This window comes from Microtus oregoni, unplaced genomic scaffold (genome assembly GCF_018167655.1).
Source record: "Microtus oregoni isolate MIOR12 unplaced genomic scaffold, Mior012 000126F_ref0000101, whole genome shotgun sequence".
NCBI classification, from domain to species: domain Eukaryota; kingdom Metazoa; phylum Chordata; class Mammalia; order Rodentia; family Cricetidae; genus Microtus; species Microtus oregoni.
This window is the reverse complement of record NW_024544769.1, coordinates 707,313-730,381: the sequence shown is the minus strand read 5'-3', so window position 1 is coordinate 730,381 and position 23,069 is coordinate 707,313. Positions and strand designations below refer to the sequence as shown.

Here is a 23,069-nt window from a genome sequence, read left to right as displayed (position 1 = left end):
GGAAAGAATGTATAGTTTTCAAAATAGCTATGAATTCCAGCTAGCATAATATCCTCATCCAATAATATGTTTGCTTAATTTGAGAATGCTCATAGTATGACAGAAGACAGGACATTGATAGTCTGTGAACCGCAACTTGGGAAAAGGCAAATAAATAGTATAGAAAGTTTAGCTAACAAAGCTTGCTGCTATAAATTTCTCTGGTGTCAACTCCAGGCTGATGAGGGTATAAAGTTGTCTTCAATGTGTAACCTTTGTTCTCCCTAGAAGAGAGAAAGGTGAATAGTTTTTTCTTTTGTAAATCAATTTCTATGTTTAGGCAAATAGAAAAAGGACAGAGAGCTCTTTTGTATCCATTTCTTCTTAATTGCCTTCAGCTCAAGAATTCTTCATATTTTAAGAAGGCACATGATGGCCTCCCACAAGGCAAAGGCCCAGATTTGGATCATTTGCAGATTTCTGCAGTATAACTAACTCCTAATAGGGTCTGCTTCAAGCTACAAATGCTTTCATAATATGCTTCCAGAATTCTTCCAGTATAATACTGTTTCTGTCTAGACTCTTCATTTCAGCTTATCTAGGCATCACTGTGCCTATCTTAGATTTAGTATAACTTAGTTTGTTGTGGGTCATGATCTCTGACATTTACATTTACAAGAGTATCAGAAAGCGCCCCATGTGTTTTCCATGGTCACCATTACTCTTTGTTGCATTGATGTTACATAAGCATATCACTTTCTGTATCTGCCAGTAGCTTAAAATTTAATGAAAGGGAAGATTGCTATATTCGTTATATCTTACAGAAGTCCTGGCCCATAGAAGGTCAATAAATATTTGTTAAATTAATGAATGAATTTATTGTGTTTCATTATCTTTAATTTGTATCATTTCATTGCACTATGACAGTAATCAGTAGTGGTAATAAAATGGAATTTAATATCTTAATAGTTGAAAGTATGAAAACAATCATATCACTAAATAGTGTGATGCTTTTTATTACTAATAAAATATGTCCATATATGTGCTATTTAAAACTTGCTTTAAAAACATTTCAGAATGAGTGCTTCCCATGTACTGAGTTAATCATTAAATTGAACAGGTTACTCTGAGGTTTCTGGTCAATATAAGTACATAGTCTGTACTTTAAGAATATGTGGAGAATTGAATTATAAACCCGTAGTGTTGTGGATTAAAAAAATGTATCATTACTTAAGAGCACTTTCTGCTCTTTAAGGAGAGCCAAATTCAGTTTCCAACACCCATGTTCGGCAGCTCACAAGCACCTGTAACTCCAGTTCCAGGGGATCTTGGTGTGGGACATTGTCTATAGTCTATTGTTGTAATAGGAGCGGCGGGGCTGTGCCCTGCCACCCAGCCGCCGGCATGGCTAGCTTTACCCGAAATAATTACACAGAAACTGTATTCTTTTAAACACCACTTGGCCTATTATATCTAGCCTTTTCTCGGCTAACTCTCGCACCTGGACTAGCCCATTTCTTATAATCTGTGTAGCCCATGAGCTGGCTTACCAGGAATGATCTTAACCTGCGTCTGCCTGGAGTGGAAGAATCATGGCGACTCCTTGACTCAGCTTCTTTCTCCCAGCATTCTGTTCTGTTTACTCCACCCACCTATGTTTTAACCTATGAGGGCCAAGCAGTTTCTTTATTGCTTTACCAATGAAATTAACAGATAGAAAGATGACCCTCCTCCATCATTTCCCCTTTTTCTGTTTAAACAAAAAGAAAGGCTTTAACTTTAACGTAGTAAAATTACATATAACAAAACAGTTATTAAGCAAGAATCACAGTTACAATATTTATATCTTTTTTATCTTTTATCATAACAATAGAAAACTATAACTATCTATTCTTCAACTCCATCAAAGACTCCAGAAGGATATAATATTACCTAAGCAAACAAGAAATCCAAACTCTAGAAATGACAGAGACATCTCACTGTCTGGACAGTCACCCAAAGTTCCTCTGTACCATTGGGGCATCCATCTTAGGCCTTCAGGCCCACAGTATCCAGCAGACATTTCCATGAAGCAGGAAAATTTAAAGACAGTTCAGTCACTATCTGCTGTGTCCTGCAGAATGTCTTGCATACTCTTTCATGAGTCAGGAACACTGAAACACCATCTCACCTTTAGGCAAGTTCAGCAGTCCTCTCTCTGTGGGTTCTCTGTGTCCAGTTTATGCATTAGTCCAGGCAAGAGCATTTTCTTGCCCAAATGGCTATCAAACTCCATAAGGATCCTCTTCAATGCCCATCTTCCTCTTGAAGTAGATTGGTGCTGCCAAGAGCAGACATGTCTCATAGTCATGAAAAGCCCTAAGTTATTACAACATTTAAATGCCATATTCTGCAGTCTTTGAAAGATATGAAGAATGCCTATCTAACTAAAATATATCTCTATATATTTAGAAAATCTAAATAGCATGACTATAAACTTGACTATTATTTATGATTATCCATCAACAACATATATTTCCTAATTATACATTACATTTTAAAAATTAACTACACAATCACTATACCTTAATCAATATCAGAAATACATATACATATAACAAAATTGACCTTAAAATCCATACCAATGCAAATTATTCATATCTATATCATATCCCCCTTTAAATGTAAAAGAACATTTATAAACAATATTTGGGAACATGGGCGCAGGTTTTTCTCTCCAAACTGCTTCCTGCTGAATGGGGGCGCTGTTAATCAGATCATTTAGGGTGTAACCTGTGTGCCAGGTTTATCTCAGTTGGCAGTTGAGTGAAGTAATTTTTTGAGGGTGTTCACAGGAACTTTTCGGGAGGTCGTGGTCTATCATACCATATCGGGACAGATGCAATCCACAGGGTCTGGTCCTCTGTGAAAAAAAAAGAAGACCCTCTCCAAAGCATCATATCCTTAGACCCAAATTTTGAAACCGTAATATCCTTATATCCATTCTGGTTTAGCTTGGCAGCCCATGTAATGAAATGTCTCTCTGTACTTAGCTCATTCACAGTCAAAAATTTTAAAGAAAACATAATGTACATAATCCAGACTCTCTGTGAATTTTCCATTTTTACGTGGCTTATTTTTCTTTATTTCTTTTAATCTCTTTATCTGTACTCTGTCTCTTTAAAGACTTTACCCTTTTTTTTAAGACATTAACTTTATTTTTTATATTCTTTTTCTTCTCTCTCCCAAGCCTACGTACATTCATCCAACAGTGTCTGAATCTGTTTTATTGTGAATCTGTAATTTTTTTTACTATCCAGGAGCACTTTGTTTTGCGCCTTTAAATCACTAAGCACTTAAGAATCTAAGCTGTGACAATTCCTAGGTCAAAAACAGGTACTGCCTGCTGACCCCGCCCAGTCCAACATGGCAGAGCCACTTGTGCCTCTGATCCTTGCACATTTCACCAGTAGTGTGGTGAGCCTCTGAGCCACAGGATACAATGACTTCCTTTTAGGCACACAGCGAGTCTAGTTGCCATAAAACAAATCGTAGCACTTTAATCCAAATGCTCCATTCAAAAGCTCTGTCTCCCACAGGAGCCAGACAGAGATTGCAATGGCGGCACAGCCCAGAAAGCCAGCATTTTAAAACAGCCAGTTTTTTCCTGCTGCTGAGTCAGGAAAATTTCAAAATGGAGGACTTACAATTTTGTGCTAGCTCTGGGGCTACCAGGTAGGAGCGGCACTCAGCACTTTAATTCTGAGACTGAGCGTGCAGCACAGAAATTCTTTTCATCCAAGTTACAGCCAAATCTGACATGCAGAGCCGCCTGCCTGAGTCTGATTCTGCCATCTGCCCAGGTGCAGGCAGGGAGCGCTGAGCCTTCGGCCTGGTCTCAGAGCACTCTCTTTCCTATCCCAAGCGGGAACACAAACATCCAGTCCCATAAAATCCATTGAAATGCTTTAAAGCCAGAGTTCATGCTGGCAGCACAGCCCCAGGAAGCCCTGCTTTAAAATGACACAGCGTTTTTTCTGCTGCTGATGCCGAATCAGGAAATCTCTCTACAGCATGCCACCAACAAACAGCAAAAATCTGTATTAAACTATCTCTCCCTTATTTTTAAGCCTTCTCAGGTTTTTATGTGGATTTAGTCTATCACGTCTGGGCGCCACTCTGTTGTAATAGGAGCGGCAGGGCTGTGTCCTGCCACCCAGCCGCCCGCATGGCTAGCTTTACCCGAAATAATTACACAGAAACTGTATTCTTTTAAACACCACTTGGCCTATTATATCTAGCCTTTTCTCGGCTAACTCTCGCACCTGGACTAGCCCATTTCTTATAATCTGTGTAGCCCATGAGCTGGCTTACCAGGAATGATCTTAACCTGCGTCTGCCTGGAGTGGAAGAATCATGGCGACTCCTTGACTCAGCTTCTTTCTCCCAGCATTCTGTTCTGTTTACTCCACCCACCTATGTTTTAACCTATGAGGGCCAAGCAGTTTCTTTATTGCTTAACCAATGCAATATCAACAGATAGAAAGATGACCCTCCTCCATCAGTCTGTCAATTATGTTTTAAATAAATGCTGATTGGCCAGTAGTCAGGCAGAAAATATAGGCAGGACAACCAGACAGGAAGTAGAGGCAGGGCAATGAGAACAGGAGTATTCTGGGAAGAAGGAAACTCTTTCCGCATTCCTGTCCAGACACAGTAGAAGGAAGATGTGACTGCCCCACTGATAAAGATACTGAGCCATGTGGCTAACATATACTAGAATAATGGGCTAATATAAATTATGAGTTAATAAGAAGCCTGAGCCTATGGGCCAGTCAGTTTATGACTTATGTAGACCTCTGTGTTATTTTCTTTGGGACCTTACTGGCTGTGGGAACTGGGCAGGACAGAAACCCCAACAAGCAGGCCCTCATATTACAGGATCTGATACCTTATTCTAGTCTCCACAATCATCTTGGACATAGGAGGCATACAGGCTTGTGCACACATATGCACACACATGCACACACACACACACACACACACACACACACACGAGGGGTACAGATTCATAAGTCTAAGTCTATGTACAAAAGGCAGGCAACAGAGATGGATCAGCTGTTAAGAGAAATTGTCACTTGTTGTAATAGGAGTGGCGGGGCTGCATCCCCAGCACCCTGGCTGCCTGCTAGCTTATGCCCCGAAATAATTACACGGACACTGTATTCTTTTAAACACTGCTTGGCCCATTTCTATCTAGGCTCTTCTAGGCTAATTCTCACATATTAATTTAGCCCATTTCTAGTAATCTGTGTAGCTCACGAGGTGGCTTACCAGGGAGATTCTAGCCTACGTCCATCTGGGTCGGAGCTTCATTGCGTGTGTCCGCCCAGGAGAAGGGAGCATGGTGTCTTTGCTCCAGAGAGCAGAGCTGTCGAGTCTGAGCTCACTTCCTCTTCCTTCCAGCATTCTGTTGTTTACTCCACCCACCTATGTTTTAACCTTTGAGGGCCAAGCAGTTTCTTTATTGCTTAACCAATGAAATCAACAGATTGATAGACACTTCCACATCAGTCAGTTATACAAAGCACTTAGATTTCATTCCTATTACCCAGATGATGGCTCACAATTCCAGTTCCAGTGGATTCAATGCCATTTTTTGACCTCTGTGACTACCAGGAAGCATGTAGTGCACATAGATATGTGTACACAAAACATTCATAAATGAAATAGATAAACCTAAATAAGCATCATGTAACTGATGCTTCCTTAAAGTAAATGGGGAATCAGAGTGGTACTCTTTCCCCCAGAGACATGCAGGGAATCAGCTTTGCTTGCTTTGCTCTTTAAAACCCAGAGATAAGTCACAGAAGAGAGGGCAATTGAGAGAAGTCAAGAAGCTAATCACAGTAGCATACTCTGCAGCCATATCTCTGTGAGGTTCAGCCTAGCCCAGTCTGCATAGCCAGTTGCAGGACAGAGAAAACATTCTCCAAAAACAAAAGCAAACAAGCTACAAATACGCAGAAGAACACAGAGCTATAAAGTGCTGGCTTCTTCCAGAACAACTAGAGAATGATTTCAACTGAGGCATAAGTAGTAGATAAGGCCTTGGGTTTCTATAGGTAATTTTAGTAACTTCAGTGAATGAGAAAGCAAACTTTGCCATTTCAGTGCTTCCTAGGCATTGAGTACTTACTAGGGAACTTTTGTTTTCTGGTAGGAGATGAAGGAAAAATAAGGTTACAAGGAAGCAGGAAAACATAAAAACAAAATCAAGAGCACAAAGTCTTTGTTCAGAAAGATCAGACTCCGTGCATAACTCACCTGGATATTATGACAATCAGTTATATAAAATCTACTGTATACATTATGATACCTTCCCTTTTTTCTCAGTTAGTAGTACTACAGAAAACCTAACTAAATTAGAAATTTCTTCAACAAAAAGGACTGGTATTTTAAAGAGGTGCTATGTCTATCTTTAAGTAAATTATTCCAAAACATGAGAATATTGTTGTGTCAAAATAAGCAGCCCGTGGAACAGAACAAAACATTCTAATTATTTTGAACAAATTTTTTTTTAAATGATCTTGGCAAGAAAGCGTTGTTTCTTTCAGGTTATTTTTCTTTAAGCTTAATTATATTTTTTATCTAGCAGATGGAAGAATTTTGAAGGTTAAGCTTGAAATACTATCATCTTCAAACAGGAAAAATCTACTTTTAGGAACTGATATCACATCTTTATTTTACACAAATCTTCCTTTCTAATCTCAAGCACAACTTGGTTGAATTTTTCCCTTTGAAGTAGTTTGTGATCACTGACTTTGAACCACCATGCTGCTAAAAAGAAGTCAAATTTACCAAACTACCATGGAAAATTATGACTAAAAGTTTCTTAAATGGACCATCTAAAAGATAGCATGAATTGATGTGTGATTTAAGTGTTTAAGTAAATATATTAACCCATTCTGTGTTGGGGTAACACCTGGAAATTTGGAGCAACCAGCAGTAATGTCTAGGTCAGGAGAAATAAGGGCCTGTTGAAGGAGGAAGTTTCTCCCTTTCCTCGCTGGGAGAGGAGAAGGGTAAGATAGCTTAATCACTTGGTGAATGAATAGTACAATTTTATGTTGTAAAAAAAAGAAAAAAACTATTGCAAATATAAGATGTAAGGGACAGCTGAGTGCTGGCTTTCTCTGTTCAGGCTGAGATAGCAAACTCCCATAAACTGCTAGGTCCAAAAAAGGAAATTATCACTTTTAATTATTTTTTGGGAATTGAATGCATCATATTTTTAATATATCTACCCTTTATGCACCTTCCACTCCCGCAGACTCCACTGTCATGCTTCCTCCCAACTCTATGTCCTCTTTTTGGAATCCACTGAGTTTAATCAATGATTACCGTAGTGCATTAGTGTAGGGCCATCCACTAATAGGCTACTTCACTGAAGAAAACTGACTCTCTGTAGCTTGGGAGTCTTCAAATGCCAAAGCTCCTCAGCTGGTCATGAGTTCCCTCCAATTTTTGCTGAAAAGTAAATGCATCTTTTACAATTCTGGATACTGGGAAATCTAAAAGATCAAGGTACTGGCAAATCATGTAAAAATGAAATTAAGTAAAATAAAATAATGATCTTGGCAAGAAAGTGCTGTTTCTCTCAGGCTATTTTTCTTTAAGCTTAATTATATTTTTTATCTAGCAAAGCACAGTATAGCGTATACTATGTGTAGTTTCAGAAATCCACAGACAAACTTCATCTCTCCTCAGGACCCCACTACTCTTCAAGGCTGTACATCCTAATATCATCACCTTCGTGACTGGTATTTCAACATAAATTCTGGGAAGATGCACCATTCAGACCATAACAGGTGGGGAGTGGTAGCTCTTAGCAACCCCTATATCTTCAGGAAACAGCATTGCTTGAGTATGTGATGTAGTCTGAAACAGAATGATGGACAGATAATGGCTATAAGTGTCTTTCCTGCAAGTTGCAATATCAGATAGACAAGGGCCCATGCACTAAAGGTGACTAAGACCATTGCATTTTCCTCAACCTGTGTCTTCAAATCAGCTTTGCCTCAGCTTCCACATCTCCTTACCAAAATTCAGTAACTTCAGTGTCATGAAAATGTTAGAAAAATAGTCTCTTTGTTTAGTTACTGTAGAAGACAAAAAAAAAAGTTAACAGTGAATTTATAAAGAATTGATTACTTTTGGGAATTGCCAATTTGATTTTGCCATTAGTTCAGTTCAATAAACATGGTCTGCTTGCCATCATTTGATAGATGTGCACTGAAGATTCAAAATGAATCCCTGGTTTCAAGTCTAGAACCTAATGGACAGGTGTTCATCTCAGTATAATAGTTGTGAATTAGTATTTCAATTCAAATTCTAACAGATGATATTGTCACAGATACTAAATTTTACTATCAATGGTAGATATAATTCTTACAATAAACTAGAGATTGGCATTAGGGCAAAACGTACTAGGGCATGGTGATAGCATATGCACTAAGGAGAAGTTCTAGTTTTGAAATACCTTTGGGGAATAAAGAAAAGACTATGCATGATTTTCAGAAAAACTAGAAGAGAATTACCTTACAAATTCATGTAAGCTGGAGCAATATAATTATTCTAATATTCTAAAAAATTATATTAGGTTCACCTATATGTTTCATAAGAAAATTAATATCCTGTTTATTGCAAGAAATGCATATTAAATGTTGAGACAAAATTATATAAATACTCAACAAGCAGAAAATGGTTCACCCATTAATATGCTATATTTTAACCACTTAATAGATTGCCAAACTCTTTCATTGTTTATTATCTCAACAGTATATTTTTTTAAACAATACTATACTATTAAGGATGTCATTGGGTAATTTGTCTTTTTAAGAAATAATCCATCATTTCTACAATGAATTTGTATGCTAACTTTTAAACTTCCTATTCAGTTTTTAGCTATTAAACACATAAAGACCTGCCAATGATTTGGATTCCAACAAACATATATGATTCTCATTCACAGCAAGTTTTACATTAAACAGATCTCACCTCTTTTTAAACCACTTATGATACCAAATTTAATTCCTCTTGGTGACCTATTGTTTAACCTAAAGCAACAGAGCTTCATAAGTAACAGTAAGATATACTCTTCGCACAGCAATACCAGCTGAAAGTGAAGCAATCATACGACTTTCATGCTTCCCTCAGATAACTATTCACAGCACAAACAGAACATCCTGTGACAGCTATGTGCGAGGAATAGAGGCAATCCCTTGTCAAGCTACAGTGAAGTACTCTGTTCTCACGGCTACCATAAGTGTTCTGCAGATAAAATATTTTGTTGCTGCTTCCAGGTTATTTCGGTTTGCTTGTATGCAAAAGTCCACAGAGTATCAGACATTGTTTAGTTATCAGACTGTGATGAATTGTTACTCCAACCTCATCCCTGCTAATGTTGAACTCCTACAAGGATCTAGATTCACCCTTCAGTGTTTAGGTCAACAAACCCAGATCCTGTTCTCTCAGGAAGGGAATTTAACTCAATCTGCATAGTGTGAGAGCTTGGGGACTAATTCATAGATTTTAATGGTCTTTTCATTTACTGCACTGCATGAGGTGACAATCAGAGTTTGTTTTGTTCTGACTAAATTTGATTTTATATCATCTTCACATATGGCTCTTCACCATTATCACCATTGGGCTTTTCCCACAGGAGCTGTGTACTTGTATTCAGCAGCTCCTAATATGACAGGCTACACAGAGAGTGGCACTGGAAAACTGAGCATGTTAAGTAAGGATGGAGAAGTGGGAAACTGAACGTATCGTTACTTTGTCATATAGCAGCACTACAAAGTGGCTCTCAAAAAAGGGGAAAAGTCATCTGGTGGGGATAGGATTTTCATACTATGTCTACACAAATGAAATATATATATCGTAAAGACATTACATGTAAGTGTGCGTGTGCGTGTGTGTGTGTGTGTGTGTGTGTGTGTGTGTGTGTGTGTGTGTGTGTGCATGTACTCAATTCCTAGTAACATGACAGTTGGCTCACTTGCAGGTGGATATCTTGTTCTCAGGCTATGTGTAGTCACTTGATGAGACAAAAAGATCAAAGCTCACCATGGATAGATGGAATACATGAAAATAACCTTCCTCATTCTAACCATGTCACATACGTTTATTATTGCTGATGATGGTTAGTGGTAGCTTTGCTTGTCCCAGGCACTGAACTAAGCCCTGTTCCCAATATAATCACTTTTAATCATTGTGACTGCTCTATGTGGCATAGTCTATTATTATTCTCAGTTTCCTGATGAAGAACATGAGGGTCAGGGGAGACAAGTCACTTTTTTCTGGCATACTATTAAATGACAGAAACAGAATTAGTACCAGGCTCCAGATTCTAAACTCTGCAAGGCTGCTACCCATGGGTTTGTGTTTTATTTCTCAGGTATTTTTTTTTACTGTAGTCCAAAGACAGAAATAAATTATTGCTTTAGATTATCTCCGTGCCCTTTATCCATAAACATAACTATTTCAGGAGTTGACTTTGTCTAGAAGACTGTATGTCAAATTTTATTCTCAGATAAAGGTTGCTGAAGTAGTGAGCATGTGCCTATGGGATGAATTTGTCCACTGTGAATTGTATATCACCCCAACACCACGGTTAGCATGACTATATTTATTATGTGGACTGCGATGGCACCAAGGAATGGGTAACTTCACTGCAGCACTAAAAATGCACCACAAAACTCTCCTGAAAATTCAGGTGGAAGTTTCCAAAACGTATTTGCATTGCCGGATTATTCATTTAATTAAGTATCTTAAAGCCATGCAAAATGTATCATGCTCTATGTATCTTTTTACATACGGCCAATTGCGTTTAACACTCTCAAATACGCCAGCTGTGTTTAAAAAACAAAAATATTTTGTTTTCAGACAGCATGATAAAAGTCCTGAAGTTTATGAAAAAGCAGACTTCTTTTAAATTGATTTGAGGCATCAGAAGCTCTGAAAATGATACTCAAAAGGCAAGTTCATGTTTTTACAAAAATAGAAACCTTTGATTTTAAAACAATAATATGTTGCCAAATCACATTGAGATTATTTTTCCCCTGAATTACAGTTAGTCCCTTCACTTTGGGATTCAGGATATGGCAGAATAAAAATACCTTGCCCATTTGGTCAAGACTATATTTCACTTTGGATTAATCACAAGAAAATTTTAGGATCACTGATATGAGATAAAGGGTTTATATCACAAGAAATGTAAACTGAAAAATAGTTAAATTAATTTTTTGTATTTTTTACCCTTGCCTTAAGAATAGAATATATTGTCTATTTAAAAAAGTGTGTGTGTATGTGTGTGTGTGTGTGTGTGTGTGTGTGTGTGTGTGTGTGTGTGTGTGTGTGTGTGTGTTGGGTCACAATATACAATGTATTTTTCACTGTTTTAAAGCAGAAGTCTAAAATCTAGTGCAGAGGTATTTTGCCCTTGATATATCAATTTCTTGAGTTTTGTTTCAGAACTCTTAGCAAATTGTTTCATTCTACAAATAAGTAGGATTTCTAAGTAAAAGCTTTAGAGAATTGTGTGTGTTGTTCGTTCTTAGAGGTTGTTAGAATGCAGATATCATTGCATCTCAGTAGAAAAGTCTAACTTGTGTGAGAATAGATGTAGTATATTAATTTCACTCTCCACATAGGAAAAAAAAGTATGTGCTAGAATCCAAGAGATTCTGACACACAAAAACTTTTCACCAACCCTCACAACTAAATATCTATAATGTGCAAAGCACAGTATTGCCAGGAGAAGTTGATCATGAATGTAGAAACAGCTGTAGAAGCAGTTGAAGTGACGACTCTCTTGCCAAAGAAATTCAGAGTCTATTGAGAAAAAAGACATGCAAAGCAATAATTCAAGACAATCAACAAAATTGGGCTATATAAATTGTTGACCAGTATTCTGGCTTTCAAAACCATTCTTTTCAGTACCCCTTCTCTGCTCTCTGGTAAGAAGACTAATCCCTACAAGGTGGCCATTCCAAAGTTTCTTCATCAGATGGTATCTTTAAGGATTTGATGAGTACAAGCCTAGGTGTTCAGGGACAAAAGTGAGGTAACTGCATTTTTCTTCTCTCTTTATCTTCAGGGCTCCCAAAAACTCCTTGGAAGCCTGTCATGGCTCAGGGTTGCTTTCGCTAGCCTTGCCCCTTGAGTTCTCATTGTGGTTAAAATCATTTCTCCAGTAGCATTACTTATTCTTCTTGACATCCCAATTGTTTGAGCAATCCCACTGACCTCTTGTGTTTTTTTATAATGAAGGATTATAGTTTTATATACTAAATTGTCATTTCAAGAGTTGTTTGTGTTTTCCTGAATTGACCCTGATTAATACAGGAATTCAAAATGATATGCATATAAATCCTCATCACAATGATTACTGATGTTGATTTAATCCTTGTAAATGTCAGGTATTATTCTAAATTCCTTTGTTATATTCCCAGCTCTATTTTAGAGATGGAGAAAGAGAGGTTCAGAGTTTGATTTGTCCAAGCATATGTTTAGGTTTTTACTTTGGGCTTTTATATAAAATCAGTGATTTTACTGTAGAAATCTTTTGTCACAGATGCGATTCTCACACTTACCATGCATTTAAATGTTTTCACTATCCTTGGATATTAATTGATTGTCTGGTTGGTATAAATGAACATTTCTTAAGCCTTTACTACAAACCAAATATGATGGTAAGCAAAATGGTTGGTAGAGGCATGATGACTGTTTTCTATAATGAAAGAGTTCCCCTTTGGCCTGATTTTATGGGTGTGGAGTCATTTCCAAAAACAAGGACTTCTCAAGTAGACCAAACTTCTATGCCTTCTGGTCACGTGAGAGCAAGATGCCAGCTTAGAAATAACTGGATTATATTTAAAATAAAGTTACACTTGGAAATATCCTTGTCTGATCTTCTTTGAAATTTGCATTTTCATCCTAAAACTACTACTTTTCAATTTGTCCATTTGAAGTCAACATACATTTTACTATGGTGGTAAATCAGGTCTGGGAAGTAATCTTGTCTGTGTAGCTAAATAATCATTGACACACAACATTATGGTTGTTTCTCATTACTGTAGTTTGTGGAGCTACTTTTCTCAAACTTCCCCAATCAATATAATATAAATTTATTACCTACCATCCAAACAACCCTCTGGGTATGGATTATTCAGTATGCACACAAGGCTACTCATATTATGGACTGAAATGCACAATCAAGCAGAATGATGTGCACGCAGCTGTTTTATATTTAGTTGGTTTTCTAATGTGAGCTAATTTGTTGTGGGGACTGAAGGCATTACTAAGATTTATTTCAAGTTTGGAACGAGATGAAATTATTGTTTGAAGGTGAAACTTTAGTCTCCATTCAACTTAAGAAGCCATTGCTTTCCTATTTTCCTAATGTCAAATGGAGAAAAGTGCTTGATATATTAGCATGCAGGAAGATAGTAGGCTTTATGGCACCAACCTTCTCTCTGAAACCAATGTCTTAAAACCTCTACTTTCCTTTTATAATGACAAGCATGTAAAAAAAAATGAAAAGGTGATATGAATATCACTTAAACTGAAAATTCAAATGGTAATTATAAAACAATTCAGAATTAACCTTGTTCTTCCACTTGTATCTTAGATAGCTAATATGCATTTCTGGAAGTAACTTTCATTTATGCAAACTTTCTCCCCAGACAAAACTGAAGCACATAAGAAGTAGATAAAAGATATGGAGGAGAGGAAAATATCATTCCTTTGTATCTATGGTGTTGTCTGAAGTTATAATACAATGTAAACCTTAAAAGGATAGAATTGTAACTAATGCCATAATAAAAACTAAAAAAAGAAAAAAGAAGGAAAGGAAGGAAGGAAGGAAGGAAGGAAGGAAGGAAGGAAGGAAGGAAGGAAGGAAGGAAGGAAGATACATGGAGACAGTGATCCCTGAAAATTAAATCTAGTTTTACTTGAGATTAACAGTGTATAGATTATAGATTTTAAAAACCAGGGAAAATATATGAAGCACAAACAATTTTATCAGTAAATATTGTTAGCTTATTGAGAATTGGAAACTATAGAATATTAATTGTCCTTGTTGGTTTATAAAACATGATTGTTTAATTCAAAACACTGGTAATCAACTTATATTAGGCCCCTAGAATTTAGCAAAACTGACACCATGTTAGAAGCACCAAGGCATCATTTTTTACCTAAGTGCCCAGCCAAGTGGGCCCTAACACCTGCCAAAATGAGAAACAATACCTAATCCAACACAGTTCACAATTATGAAAAAGTTGTTAAATGTACTAATCTTGCTTTTTTGCTCCTGTACACTTTTTACTAGCTTTTATTGCTAATTGATGTGTGTCAACCATGATGTGGTTTGGGGACATAAAATCCTAGATCAGTACAGCTCATGGTTACTGTGTAGCCTGCCAGCTGGCAAAGAAAATTTCTTCTAATAGCTTTAAGGATCCATGGGTTCTATGAAGGAGTTACCTCAAAACAAACTATTTCAGCTTCTTCACAAGTACTGTGAGGGCTAGCGTTGGCTGTCCACTTGACAGGATCGGGAATCACCTAGGAAACAAGTCTCCAGAAACACCTATCAGGGATTATCTTGATTGTATTATCTGATGTAACAAAGCACACCATAAAGAATGACAATAAAATTCCCTGGGTTTGTGTCTCAAACTACATTTAAAGGAAGATGCTAAATGAAATGAACAGGGGCAACTATTGCTGTCTTCTTGGCTCTAGATTCAAGGTGACCATTTGCATAAAGTTCCTATTCCTTTTTACGTACCTGTTCTGATGGGATTAGACGGTGAGCCAAAATAAAATTTTCCTTCTTTAGAGTAGTTTTGTCAGGGTTTTTTGCCACAAAAACAGGAAAAGTAACAAGAATACAGGACTGTGCATTTGGAATAAGATTGTATTGAGATGCCTGCTGTATTTATAACACATTAACTATGCAATTATGTAAATGTTGTCATTGAACAACTTTAGAAGCAATGTTGCTTAATAACAGAAAATCAGTTGCACTGTTCATATATCAGTTCAAGACCTGAAAGAAATTAGAAGACAAATAAGCTGGGATTATAAGCAAAATTTAATTTAACATCTAGCATTATCTTTTATAATTCTTTAAGTACTTCCATTCCCCATCAACTTCATTAGTATCCTGTGCGTTCCTATCTTCTCCAGTTCCTCAGCTCTCTTCATCCTTACAAAAACTACAGTCATTGTTTCACAGAATAAATACAGTGAGTTTCTAAACAAAATTATTTGCTTCATGTATGCTCACCTGTAATCAGTTCTAATTCATTTTCCATTATTCAGACAGTGTGGTATTTCTAGCACGTATATCCAATCTTAGTCAGTTTCTCACTCAAATAATTTCAATATTTATGCTTGGTTTTAAATATACCTTATTCCCATCTTATCAAGCTTTGGCTTAATGGTAAGGTTTAGGGAGGATTCATGATGGTTTCCAGAACAAACTCCAATGGCCAGGAAGCAGATGCTTCCATTAATGCTGAAGCCCATTTTTTTTTACTTCTAAATATATACTAACCATTTACCATTTTTTAATCACTAAAATATGGAAATCAGAGCTTGAGTTTTAAGTATTATAAGAGTCCATTAAGACTCTACTCTTACTCCCTGGAAATCTTACATTACTATATATGGAATTTTGGGCTAGATATCTAGACAATGCATGATCACAAGAAAGAAGCCAGTATTGATTATTAAGTCCAAATGAAACTTTTACCCATAGAAATTTGAGTCAATAAATAATTATTGCCTAACATATTAAGTTTCATGATGCCTTGATATGCATCAAAGACTAAATATGTTTCATTTTCATTGTTTTCCTTTGCTAGTTTAATGAAAATACATTTTATCACACCATAAAACAAACAAAATTATGATCCACGTTCCACAAATTAAGTATGTCTGGATATCTGTGTACACATTTTGGAGAGTCCTAGCCGTTTGTTAACAGCTAATCGACTTGTTTTGCTACAGGACATTGGTCGGGATTATGGTGAGGTAGTAGTGGGAAGGATGGAGAGGAATGCAATGAGACAAAAAACAATTAAGGCAGTGCAACTTTAAAGTGCGAAGTCCCATTGAGTAAGGTGATGCCAGTGATATAATATAACTGAGAATGGACCCTGTCCCTTGAGGTCACATTTAACTTTAAATTCCAGAGTAACTGAATGTACATTCAGTAACATTTCTGTTTTCATAGGATCATACTTTGACTAGCTTTCCATGCTGAAGATTCTTAAGAGAAAGTTAAATTATAGCATAAATGTGGTAAGTCTGCCATTACTGGGTGCAAGATAAATCTTAGCATGGCATTCGTTTTTTGAAAAATATTAGTTGAATTAAAATGTAATAACATCACTTTCCCTTTTTCCTTTGGTTGCTCTGGTCCCTTTCATGTACTTTCCCTCTAATCCCTCCCAATTCCCCCTCATTCTCAACTTGAGAAACTATTTTTCTTTGACCAGTGTTGTTACACACACACACACACACACACACAAAGATACCCACTAAGTCTGTCTCAAGGATGAGTACCCTAATTGGTTACTCAATATAAAATGGTGAGCTCCGAAACGATGTATACAAACAGCAGAAAGGGATGCTACTCCTATTCTGAGTTCCACTTAGAACTGAAAGAAAAGATTTGGGAAGGCATATCAGTTTTTCCTCTCTCTCCTAGGGATTAACTCAAAGCAGAACTGGTAGAAGTGAGTGGATTCAGAACATCATTTTCAAAACAAAATCTTTCTTTGTTCACACATCAGTATTTATTCCAGAACCATTCACAGTACCTGGCTTATAGACCAAATCTAGGTATGCAGTGGTACAAAGATAATGGAATATTTATATACAGTGGGCCGTTTTTCAGCAAAAATAAAGTTATATCATTTACAAGGAAATGAATTTAGAGGAAAACGTAACTGAAAATCATCAATTAATTGAATTAAACCAGTGTCATAATGACAATTATCATGCTTTCTCTTATACGTGGTTTCTCCTAGATTTTATAGAGATATAGAAAATCATATATATATGATATATAATATATATATATGATATAATATATATATATATATATATATATATATATATACATGCCATGAAAGCAGAGGTGATATTTTCAGGGGAAATAAAGAGGCCTAACAATAGGAAAAGGTTGAGAACAAAGATTCAGGCTATGGAGGTTACTTGTATGAAAATGTCCTTAGGCAACAAGCATTCTATGTACAATGTATATGCCCAATGGAATCAGGGCAGCTCAAATTCCTGAAGTCTAAAATATCCATCATCTAAAATTCTAAAAGTATAACTCTGTAAAAAATACTTTAAAAATCTTTAAATATTTTAACTATTTTTAAACAATTTTTTAAGTGTGTGTGTGTGTGTGTGTGTGTGTGTGTGTGTGTGTGTGTGTGTGAATATGAGTGCAGGGACCCCTGGTGGCCAGAAGAGAGCAATAGATACCCTGGAGCAGGAGGTATAGGCAGTTGTGAACTGCCTAACCCTGACATGAGTGCTGGGACCCAAACTCAGGTCCTCTGCAAGAACATTGTGTACTCCCAACTGCTAAGCCATTTCTTCAGCCCCTATTTTCCCATTTTTGAAGAATTTATTTAATTCTTTTGATAGTTGTATACATTCATTGCGTATTTTGAAAATTAATCACTTACTGTTTGAGTAATTGACAAACATTTCTAGTAGTTTTATATTATTCTCTTAGCACATAGTACACTTAACAGTACTTATTTCTTTTTAAAAGATTTAATTTTATTTTTATTCATGTGTATCTATGTGTTTTTGTATGTGTGCCTGTGTGTGTGTGTGTGTGTGTGTGTGTGTGTGTGTGTGTGTGCATATGTGAATGCAGTTGCTTGTAGAGGCAGAAAAGGGTGTGGGATCCTTGAAATTATATTTCCACACAACAGTGTGTCATTCAGTGTGGATCCTGGGAGTTGAACTTAGACCCTCTACTACTAAACCATTTCTCCAGCCCCCAATTACTTACATTTTAAAGATAAATTTAAGAAAAATAGGAACATGACAGAATTTCTCATGGAAGAATACATAATAAAATTGTCAACAGTAGCACACGTATTTTTAAAAACACAAACATCAGAAATACTTATGATAGTCTCATTGGTTAAATATGTTAAAACAGATGAGTTATGTTTTAGACATAGGTCAAAAACCCATAAGCACAGGTAATTGTGGATGATGATTGTGTGCAGTCAGCTTTACAGCTATTATCATCTCTGGTGTTGTACTAATATGATAGACAACCTAGGCCTTTTCAAAACATTAATCATAAACCGCCATGTGTCTCCACCACATATATGGACATTCAAAGCTAGGATTTTAAGATATTTTATCTTTTACAAGTGAAGACATAGAATTGAACTTCTTCAATTATTGAAGTTGCAATATTTACATATTGATACCAATACTTAAACAAAAATTCAACATTGAGATACTGAGTTTTGCAGCAGCAAATTTAGAGAGAATGCATAAAACAGATTGGAACGTTTCAGAAGACTTTAGACAATTTACATCTCCATCATAAGAAATGATGCAAAAGGAAGGTGATAAGTCATTTTTAAAATGTTGATATTGATAGCTTAAGAAAAAGAGAAAAGAAAAAAGAAAAACAACAGGAAGGAATCTAGAAAGAACATTCAATATATAAAATATGTATTTCAGGATAGATTAAAGGCAAAGATGGCCTGCCTTGGCCTAAGGTAGTTTATAATAAATTCCATGATATTTAACTAAATTTTGAATTTCTGGATGAAGCACAGACCTCCAACCCAAGACATTCATTTTCTATGTAGTCTATCATTTTCACATAGTCTGCTCAGACTTAAACATTAATGTCCTCCAGAAGCAACTATACAGACACTTCTAAAATAATAGTTAACCAGTTTGCTAGGCTTGCCTTTCTGCTTGTCATGAAGCAACCATCCTACATCCAACAGAAAACTTGTTAGTTCTTTCACCAAAGTTTGTTTTTTTTTTTCTCTCTTCTATAACCTTATTTTAACCAGTGAGAAGTGTTATTGGAGGATTTTCAGAATTTGAGATTTGAACATATGAAAAGTTCCTCAGTCTGAATAGGAACTTTGAGGGGTTTTAGATTTTAGGAATCTTTATCTGAAGGCATTTAGATACTTCAAGATTTTAATATCCACTGTTTTGTCATTGAGGACCATGATTACGATGAACATCAGAGATAAAGCTAGTATTCAAGTATTCTCAAGGCATCACCCTAGGCCATCTGGATCCTCCAGGATTTTAACTGGAGGCCAGAGAGGTGAAATTACTTGGAATTTCAGTCATGACCTTGAAAGATATCTCTTTCAGGAAAAGGAGAAAAGCAAGGATCCTGTTGGTAAGGAAACTTTTGCAGATGATGGTATTCTGCACCATGCTGCTAGTGGTGGATGTGGTAAGAGAACACAGAACATTTCTATTTTGAACATAGTACAGCGTTATCTTCAGATTAGTTATATATGGCATTTGAAAGAAGTGTAAAGAGCCCCAAGTATCATGGAGCTGAAGAGGTGGCAGTGGAGAAGAATTCTTGCTGTACTCTCATGAGGACTTTAGTCTTAAACTTCATCATTCATATAGACAATCTGGGCATGGTACACATGTTCATCATTCTAGTACTTGGTGAGTGTAAAAAAGCAGATCCCAAGAGCTCACTGGTCTGCCGACCTAGCCAATGCAGTCAGATTCAGTTTCGTTAAGACCTTGTTTCAAGGAAATAAGCCAGGAAGTGATAAATCAGGGCATCACACAGGTGCGTACTACACACACACACACACACACACACATACACACACACACACACACACACAAAGAAAAACATCAAGGACATATTTAAAGCTTCTAGCCCGGTTCTTAATAACCTCGTTTGGTATTTTCCATCACAGTGTACTGTCTTTGGTATTTAATCAAACCTTCACCTATCTCAAGAAACAAGTTGGTTAATAAGTGAAGTATATTTTACTATTTTTTAACTCAATTACAATTTTAGACTGACTTGAAAGCAATCAAAAGGTTTATTAGGGTGAGGGCCAATGAAGGGTTAAGACATATTGAGTCACTACCAAAGAATCTCTGTGGATGTTCTAAGCCCTTGTGACAAGCCTGTTTCCTTGCCCCACTATGGCAACTTTGTTTCTATATGATTTAGAATTTCATTGGGTTTGAGTCTTCTGTAATATTAGAGATTAAATCCATGTGTGGGAGGATGTAGTGCAATTCTAGAGTGCTTGCCTAGCATGCTCAAGACACTAGATTTCATCCTTAGAACCACATACACACATAAATACAAAATTATGTAACTTCATATTTTCAAAGAGATCAAAAGACCTTTTGAAAGTCATAGATACATTTTTTTCCTCCTTGTCCTTAGCACTTCTTATTGTTCTTTCAAGGCAATAAATTTAAACCTAGCCATTGAAATATTAATTTCTCTGTTCCCTCAGTTCATTTTCCCAGTTCTCTCATTTCTCAGTGCAAGGAAAACATGTCTGAAGCAGCACAAGCTTGGAGGACAACTAATGGTGTAAACAAAATGCTTTGTACATCAAATGTGAGGCCAAATTACTCTTTACTGGATCAATCGTAGAAGCGCAGCCACCAATTTAATTGCCAAAATCATTACTTAAGGAATTGTATGGAGGAGTAGTGGGTAATAAAACATTCATCGTAATACACTCATTACCTGAGTTAACATGGAGAATTTGCTTTAAAAACTTCCGTTAAGACATTTTAATTGTGTAATGTAAGGAATTTCATAACGGCATATGCATCATGTGTTTTGATCATATACACTCCAGCTCTCATTTCAGAGAACGGTTGAGTATTTGCTTAGCTATCTCCTTCGAAGTATGCTAAGATTTAGAAGGATATGGCCACTGACCACATAATTTCATTCATAGATATTAAAAAATAAGCAATTCAACAATACTCAGCAATGTTTTTTTTTCTTTTCTTTTTCTTTTCTTTTCTTTTTTTGAGGCACAAATAGTCTTTATTGGGCTCACAAGGAGTCTGTTGGTCTTGAGGACCTCTGTGAACTTGCAGATTTTCTTCTCTATGTTCTTTTCTGCCTTTTTCCGTAGCCTCAAGAGCTGCTTCTTCTTCCGATAGTGCATCTTGGCCTTTTCCTTCCATTTCTCCTCCAGAGTGGCTGTTATTGCCTGGTACTTCCACCTGACCTCATGAGCCGGACGCCCCAGGTAAGCAAACTTCCTGGTAGGCTTCACCCGCACAACCTTGAGGGCAGTAGGGACCACCACCCGCTTTTTCTTGTCATAGGGTGGACGGATCCCATCCAACACCTTGAGGCATTCCAGGGCAGCCTGGTCTCGGTTGATCTTGTGGGGCAGCATGCCTCCCTCGCACAGTGCTCCAAAAAATGTGGCTCAGGGCTCGGGAATGTTAGGGGCCTAGGGAGAGATTGGTGTTCATCCGCTTTCGGGGAAAGGCCAGATATTTCAACTTGTTTCTGTAGAATTTCCGGAAATGTTGATGCCCTCACAGCTAACAACGACCACCTTTCGGCCCAGAAGTACCTGCTTGGCCACAATGGCCGCCAGGTGACCCAGAAGATGACCTCGGCCGTCCAACACCAGAACCTGCCCCTCCGCCATCTTTTTTTCTCTCTCAACAATGTTTTCTAAGTTCTTATTTTAAAATCTTCAATTTTAGAAAACCCTCAAAATATTACAGAAGTCTTTGGAGAAACTGCACCCAAAGTCGCTTCAGGGACAGTGCTAAGTAACCATAACACATTTCCACCTTTCACCATTAGGGTAAGGCATAGCTCCTACTTCATTGTCTGACTAAACTTTACCTTCACAGCTCATTTATTATTTGTTTGTCCAGAAATTTCCCCTGAAGTTTGTGCAGCTTAAGATTCTTTCTGCAAAGAAATACTAATGTAGAGAAAACTGACTAAGAAATGCTATGTTTTATGATAGAGCATAATTAAATTAGTACAGATTTAGGACATGTTTTCTTATAACTGATACAATTAAGATTAGTACCTAAAACAGCCAATGTCACTCTCAAATTTGAAAACACAAGCAGAATTTTTGGTTTTTACAGTTCATAAGAAATCAGAGAAGTTTTATTTTCTCATTCTGTAAGAGCTCCTTACCCCTTTACATCTACAGCTCTGTAATGAGGCTTGCTATAGTTCACAATGATTGACAACTTCCTGGTATTCAAACCACCATGGAAACAACTTTCTGCACTTGTCTGAGAGTTTATTTTACTTAGGTTAATTGTGGTAGGAAGACCCATCCTAAATGTGGGTGGCATGTTTTCATGGGCTGGGGACCAGAAATGAATAAAAAGGAGAAAGAGCCAAGCACAAAGGATTCATTGCTCTCTGCTTCTTTACTGTAGATGCAATGAAACCAGCTACTTCAAGCTCCTGCCATTGGGAATTGTCATTGCTCCTTGCTGTGACAGAGCATGGCCTCAAACTCTGAGGCAAAATAAGCCCTCTTCCTCAGGATGATTTTGTCAGGTTTTTTATTCACAGCAACAACTAATAAAAGTTTTTTTGTTAATTTTTTTTTTTTTTTTTTTTTTGGTGTGTGAAATTCAGTAACAAATACTCCTGGGAGCCAGAATAGATCCCTTTAATTCCTATAAAATCAGAGTTTCCAGTATATTAACCATCTGCTAGAATAATTATTATAGATATAATTCCACGGGAATATACAATTTAATAGACTTGTTTTGGTTGAGAAGAAGTAAATTGATCATATCTTGTACCAGTATTAAATTTTCTAGACCCGTATAGCCTTTATTAAGAAACTATGGACTTAAAACAAATCAAAACAACAGCAGTAACAACAGTGAAAACAACAAAAGACAGCCCAAGAAATCTGTTAAATATCCATGATGAATGTGTATTTTCTCCAAATCCACTCAGCACTTATGAATAGAGTTTACACTGTTGTGGTCTCCTCTTTTTTTTT

General features: G+C 36.7%; 1 pseudogene; it reads right to left on the bottom strand.

Annotated features, from left to right (window-relative positions):
- Nucleotides 1–11,742: 11,742 nt before the first annotated feature.
- Nucleotides 11,743–21,728, bottom strand: LOC121444451 (annotated as a pseudogene).
- Between the last annotated feature and the right edge of the window lie 1,341 nt (nucleotides 21,729–23,069).